Below are 7,165 nucleotides of genomic sequence, written 5' to 3' on the forward strand. Positions count from 1 at the left end.
CAAAGGAGAAAGGAGTTAAGAGCATGTGCTCTGGAACCAGACTCCTGGGAGTTTAGTCCTGGGTCTGCCACTTACTAGTTATGTTACTTGGCAAATTAGTTAACCTCCCTGTGATTTGTATTTGTAAATCAGGGGAATAATAGCACCTGCTTTGCAGAGGTTGTTGTGAGAATGAAATGAGGTAATAAATGTAAAACACTTAGAATAGAGCCTGGCAAATAGTAAACTCCAATGAATGTTAGATATTATTTTTTACTAAAAGATTGTTTTTCCTCTCTGAATTCTAAAATAAATTTATCTTGAAGGTCTTTACTCAAGGAGCTCTGAGCAACATCAGAGATTGTTGTCGTTGTCAGGTGCCTTGAAGTCACTTTTGACTCAAGCAACCCCATATGACAGAGTAGAATTGTCCCATAGGGTTTTCTAGGCTGTAATCTTTTCTTTCCCCCCCACTTTTATTGTGGTGAAAACATACATAACTATACATTCGCCAACATAACAACTTCCCCATTTACAGCTCAGGGACATTGATGACATTTTTCATGTTGTGCCACCATTATTATTACCTTTCTCCAAAACATTCTGCCACCATTAGCATAAACTCAGTGCTCTGCAAACAAAAGCTTCCCTACTCCCACTTCCTTCCACCCCTGGTAACCACTAATAATCTTTGGTCTCTTTCTCTCTCTCTCTCTCTCTCTCTCTCTTTTTTTTTTTTTTTCAGCCTACCTAGGAATTTAGCCTCCCCTCCCCTCCTGTCCCTGAAACAAAGAAAGTTTCCTTCCAAGTATAAACTTTTCCTTGACTTTTTACAATAGTGGACTAACACAATATTTGGCCTCTGTGATTGACTTATTTCACTCCCAGCATAATGTCCTCCAGGTTTATCCACATTATACAGTGTTTTACAGATTCTAAATTATTCTTTAGGGTTGCATAATATTCCATTGTATATTTGTACCACAGTTTGTTTATCCATTCGTCAGCTGGTGGGCACTTAGGTTGTTTCCATCTCTTTGCCATTGTGCATAGTGCTGTGATAAACATGGGTGCATATATCTCTTTGTGTCCTTATGTCTTTATGGACACAGATCACCAGGTCTTTCTCCCATCAGAGCTGCTGGCTGAGTTTGAACCAAGGCTTCAAACTGCTTCATTCCAGTTTGACTCCCTGCTGAGAATTTACATTTCCACCCCAGATAAGCTGAATCAGAATCTATATTTTAACAAAATCCCAAAGTACTTTCTTATAGATCCCCAGAGGATTCTCATATATACCTGGGGATCTTATTAAAACATAGATTCTGATTCACTATATCTGGGGTAGAAATGCAAATTCTCAGCAGGGGGTTGAATCAGAACGAACTGGTTCAAAGCCCTGGTTTGAACCACCAACCTTTCAGTTAGCAGGTGAGTACTTATACAGTGTGTAACTAGGGCTCTGAGAAGGAGTCGGTGGGGAGCCAGTGCTCATGTCTATGTCCAAGCTTCCAAACTGCCTGATGTGTACCAGGAAAGCATTGGGAAAAAGCTAAGAAAGGAAGGGGTTTCCCTCTCTTTCCACTTGCCCTCTTTCTCTTGTTCAAGTCTTATTCTCAGCCTGCTTTTTTGCTAGAGCTGTTTTCTGTTTCCTAACATTTATCTCCTGCACATTCATGCTTTTTCCTCAGATTGTCCCCATGCGTGGAATGCCTCTTTATTCCATAATCCTCCTGGCAAACTCCTGGATGCCCTTCAGAGCTCACTTCAAGAATAACCATTCCTGTCTATGGCATTCCCTGATGCTCTGAGGCCTCTTCCCAGAGACCTCTGCACCTTCCTCTCTCCCTGATGTGTGGTGGTGATGATGGTGATGTAAATGATGGTGATGGTGGTGATGAAGAACACAGTACTAGCTTAGCTTTCTTGAGCATTTCTTATGTACCAGGGACTATGCTAAGTACTTTCAGTTAATTTTTGCAACAACCCTATGAGGAAGTTGCTATTTTTACCCTCATTTTACAGAAAAGAAAACCAAGGCATAGAATAGTTAAAGAACTTGCTGGAGCCACAGAGCTGTAAGTGGAAGAGCTGTAGCTTGTCCACAGGAATCTGTTTTCAGAATTGGCACCACAATCATTATGCCAAACTGCTTCACTATCTTTATGGTTTTTATTGTTATGATTATTAATTGCTGATAGGTTTGTCTCTTTTGTCCTTACCTTCTCTGGGCCTGCCACCCAGCAAACACTGAAGAAACACTTGCAATTTGGTCTTTCAAGGCTCATTTCAAAGCACTCTCTCCTCCTCCTTGTTGGACCCTCAGGCCACCCAACAGTTTCAGAGTTCTTTCCTTTGAGTCCTCTTATGGCTGTATGTGTCCCCAGTAGCACTTTTGGTCCTGCAGTGTTTACAAACATGCACACATACATATACATGGACATATCCAGGACGACCAGAGCAGCTGCCATATGGTGAAGCCTTACTACTCACCAACAAGCATGCTGGGGACTTACATACCTTATCTCACTTAACCCTCACACAATTTAATGACATGAACGTTACTACCTCCACTTCACAGACAGAAAACAGGTTCAGAGCTAGTAAGGGACCACTCTAGAGTTTGAATCAATCACTGTATCACTTTCTGGCTCTAAAACCCATTCATTCTTCCCTCTATGCTTCTTTCATAGTGCCTCCCTCTAGCTCCCACTCCCAAGTCCTTACTGTAGAGCTGGGCACACAGTAGGCCTTCAATAAATGTTTGCTGAATCGAAATTCACTGAATTAGAGTGTAGGCAGCCCTAGAAAAATATGCCACGACTCAGGCATTTCAAGTGAAATGCATAGTTTCCAAACCCAAGCATCGAGGAGCATGCTATTTTTGGATGGCCTTGCACAAATGTTGTGTGGGCTTCCTTCTTGCTACTAAATGTCACTGCATTAGTTTCCTAGTTTCATTCTCCTGCCTGAGCTGGGGAGGATTATGCAACTAGAGCCTAGGAATGAGTCATCGCTAGCTCAGCTGCCAAACTGTCCACAATTATCATGATATGGTACAGTCCTCTTTTTTTCCAAGCTATTTGTGGGTGGTTTTGTTTAACTTTTTTACAGTCTTTCTTTCTGTGTTTTGCTTCTTTCACTCCCTTTTTCTTCGTGAAGATGAGTTAGGGGGTACTGAAGGCCTTCGCCTCTGTCTCCAAGTGCTAGTCCACCCACTACAATATCCACACAGCAAAGAAAATGCTTCTTGCCATGGTTTTGTAAAGAGCTGACCCACAAGGAAAAGTAGACAGTCTTTTCAGGGCAGATGGAGTGTTTCCCTCCATTGAGCCAGGCACTATCACCCTCCCTTTGGCCTGCTGAGAAAGAAGCAGAATTCTGCTTCTGTACCCCAAACTATGTCTGTGCCCTACACAGGCCTTTTTCCTGGATTTGTTGAGGCAAGACTGTCTACTTACAATAGGATCCAGTGGCTTTAGGTCAGTGCAGCTCTGTGGCCAGCCCCCAGCTCTCACAGGATGAGAAAGGCTGATCTGGCTGCAGGGCCAGCAGTTGTGGGCCACACTGGAGGGCCAGGTCCCATGTCCAAGGGGACTAGTGGGTATTTGGTACTTCTGTGTGCCAGGTCCAGTGCTGGGCACCTCAGTAGGAAGGGTGACTTGATATCCAGCTCTGCTTTGTGCTTTAGGTTGATTGGTCTGTAAACTAGAGCAAGATGGGACCTGCACGTGAACCCACTGGGTTCACTTAAGGGAGATGGTGAAAATCAGAACAAAAGCTGGCACTAGGATATTCCTAGGTGAGTAATAGCTACCAACAATGCTTAATCCAGAGCAATGAAGTTCAAATGGAGGACTGGCAGGCACTGAGGGCCTGGGTTTAGGAGCTATGCATGGGGATTTCTTAATAATCTCTTATATTACTCATCATATGTGCAGTACTTTCCAGAGCACTTTCCATATGCTCTTAGATGATGCTGTAGAACAGGTGCCCAGCAATCATATTCAAGAAGTGCCAGCCCCAATGTACCAAATGCAAGTGATCAACATTGTGGCATTGAGGAGGAAGACATAGAGAGGTACATGGGAGGTGCAGACAACAAAGATGAACCCTTTTGCACATACAGCACTGCGTTGTCAGTGAAGGCAAACATGGGTATACAGGTGGATAGATGGGTGGACAGGCTGAAGTATTAGGTATATCTATGCAGCAGGGAGTGTACCCAAGACCATGTATAGGATTGGTAGACAATGGTTCTACAAGTATATTTACAAGTATGTTCTGTAAGAATTCCCAGGTGTATAGTAGAGCTGACAAGGAACAAGGTTGTAGTCACTTCTTGGTCACAGCCCAAGAACCCAGAGGGACCAAGTAGTTGAACCTGTGGGCTCGGGACCATAGTCGCAGAGGATATCAAGCTCAATTGGCATAACATACTACACAAAACATTGTTCTACCTCCTACTTTGGCAAGTAGCAGCTGGGATTGCTGCAGGCAGCCATCTAGATGCAACGATGGGTCTCTTCTCGTCCAGAGCAAAGAAGAATGAAGAAAACCAAAGATTCATGGACACAATTAGTCCTCATAACTGGTACACTGTGCGATCTGTAGCCTATATGACTATGAGACCAGAAGAACTAGATGGTACCCGGCTACCACTGTCAAGCACTCGGAGGGGGATCTATGTAGGAGATCATGGATAAGAGAGGGAGAACAATGTGGAACAAAACTCAAAATCATTTGGAAAAAAAAAGGGGTGGGGGACCAGGTTTGCTGGTCTGATAGAGCCTGGTGGAACCACTGAGACTATAGCCCCTAGCTGCCCTTCAGGTCTGGAATTGAACCCACACCTGTGGCTTCCAGCCAAACAATAGACAGGCATATGAGGTAGACACATTCCTTGGAGAGAACAATCATGAGAGAAAAAAGGGCTGTTCATGCCCAGGGAGGCAGTTCAGAGGGCAGGAGTGCATGGAGGGATGGACACAGGGAAGAAGTAACTATCAGGAGGAAGTGGGAGGGGAGCTGTTGTATTGTGGTTAATTGTAGTCAATGTCATGAGACAACGTGTGTGTGAACTGCTGTATGGAAAGTGAATTTGCTCTGTAAACTTTCACCCAAATCACAATTAAAAAAAAAAAGAATACCCTAAGGAGGGAACCTCAAAAAAAAAAAAAAAAAAAAAGACGTGTCAGCCCTATGTGCCCCTAAGCCTCTGGCCTCCCCCTTGCAGTCAGAAGAGGTCAGCATATTTGGAAACTACATGAGCGTGGAAAAAGTGCTGGATTAAGTGGGGGGGGTGGGGGGGGGAAGTTGGCTTAGAGTCCTAGAAGTTCATACTGTGTGCCTGTGGGCAACCAACCCTCTTAACTTCTCTGGACCTCAGTTTTCCCACCTTTAAGATGAAAGTAAAAGGATCCCTGGTGGCACAGTGGTTACATGCTCGGCTGCTAATCAGTAGATTGGCAGTTTGAATCCACTAGCCACTTCTCAGGAAAAAGATGTAGCAGTCTGCTTCTGTAAAGATTACAGCCTTGGAAATCCTACAGGGCAGTTCTATTCTCTCCTACATGGTTGCTGAGTCTGGATGGACCAGATGGCAACGGGTTTATTTTGTTTCTGTTTTTTGAAGATGAGGGTAAAAATATAATTGAGAAGATATGCTAACAGTACTTTATGAAATATGTCACTCTTCTGTTTAAATCCCTCCAATCTCCATCAGAGAAAAATCCAAAGTGCTTGTAGAACTCTGTCAGACCTACATGATCTGCCCTGACACCCACACTCTACTCCTCTGATCTGATCTACCCTGGCCCTGGTGCACTCTGTTCTCCCAAACACACCAGGCTCACTCCCATCTCTGCCTGGAGCCCTTTTTCCCCAAGTATCTGCATGGCACCCCTGCCCACCCCACCTTGCAGGTCTTTGCTTACATGTCAGAATCTGAGTGTTGCCTTACCAGAACTTTCTAAAATGGCAACACCTTTTCCCAAAATATGCTGTCCCCTCCCCAACTTTGTCTCTGAAAATTTTAACACCACTGACAGTTATATCTCTTACTTATTTGTTTGTCATCTGTCTCCTTGAACAGCAGCTTCATGAGACCAGAGCTCTTCTGTTTTGCTCTGTGCTGTATCCACAGTTCCCAGAATAGTACCTGGGGGCACATAGTAAATGCTCAATAAATATTCACCTAATGAATAAAGAGGCAAATGAATGAAGGCGTCTTTAACACTGTCATCCTAGAGTTGGCAGAGCCAGCCCCATTCCTAGCATCCTAACCACTTTTAAGCCATGGTGTTAGGCCCTCTAAACCATGATCTCCCAGGAAAAGCTGTAGCTTCTCTCCTACAGCTGTTCTTCAACCCCAGTTTGATAAAGCAGAGCATCAGTTTATCATGTCGTGGATGGTTGCATCTTGAACATCATGCTAATGGCTTGCTCGTGAGAAAATGGGCACTTAGCCTGTCATCAGAATCAAATGGAGTGAGAGATGCCTTTTCAAATGCCCAATTTCCTAAAGAGAAAGATCGTTAGTTTGGGAGAAACAGCAATCTTTTATGACCAGCAGAGGTGGCAAACCCAGCCACCCTCCCCTCTGACTGTTGAAAGGCCAGGTTTGCAGCAGGAATATGCACACTCCTTAAGCTTTACCTCTGAGGCCTTCATAGAGGGCAGTCGGCCAGAAGAATGCCTGCTGACCCCTCTGACCGCTTGAGTCCCAGGAGTGAGTTCCTCTGGGATCCATTTTAAAGCTGATTGTTCCCGAAGTGAGAGCGCATTTTAATCTCTTCCTTTTGAAGACAGACCTTTTCCTTAAAAGGAAAGGTTAGCTTTTTTTCCCCCATCCCTTCTCCCATGAACATATTTTTTGGTTTCCCTTTTATATAGTTCTAGAAGCTTTTAATATTCTACTTCTCTCTTTCTGCATCCCCTGCCAACCCAACCTGAATAATCAAAAGTATTTTTGTGAGAGGTAATGGGAGAAGGAATGAATAGATTTTGTCAATGGATACATTTAACGGCACTGTTTTTTTATATGTATAAAATGTACGGTGTATATATTAATAGTGGATAAATTTTAAAATGCTTCTCTCACAGCTCACAACTTCCCACCACTGTTATCTTTTGTTGGGTGCTTTGAAGTATGCCAGGTATAGGTCACATATAACTGAAAACTAGG

The 7,165-nt window shown here is 43.7% G+C and overlaps 1 pseudogene; it reads left to right on the forward strand.

The window, feature by feature from the left end:
- LOC103212798 overlaps positions 1-5,272 on the forward strand; it is a 22,817-nt pseudogene extending 17,545 nt beyond the window's left edge.
- The last annotated feature ends 1,893 nt before the right edge of the window (positions 5,273-7,165 follow it).

The sequence above is a fragment of the Orycteropus afer genome, unplaced genomic scaffold (genome assembly GCF_000298275.1).
Source record: "Orycteropus afer afer isolate SDZICR_OR568_19922 unplaced genomic scaffold, OryAfe1.0 scaffold00015, whole genome shotgun sequence".
Taxonomy (NCBI): domain Eukaryota; kingdom Metazoa; phylum Chordata; class Mammalia; order Tubulidentata; family Orycteropodidae; genus Orycteropus; species Orycteropus afer.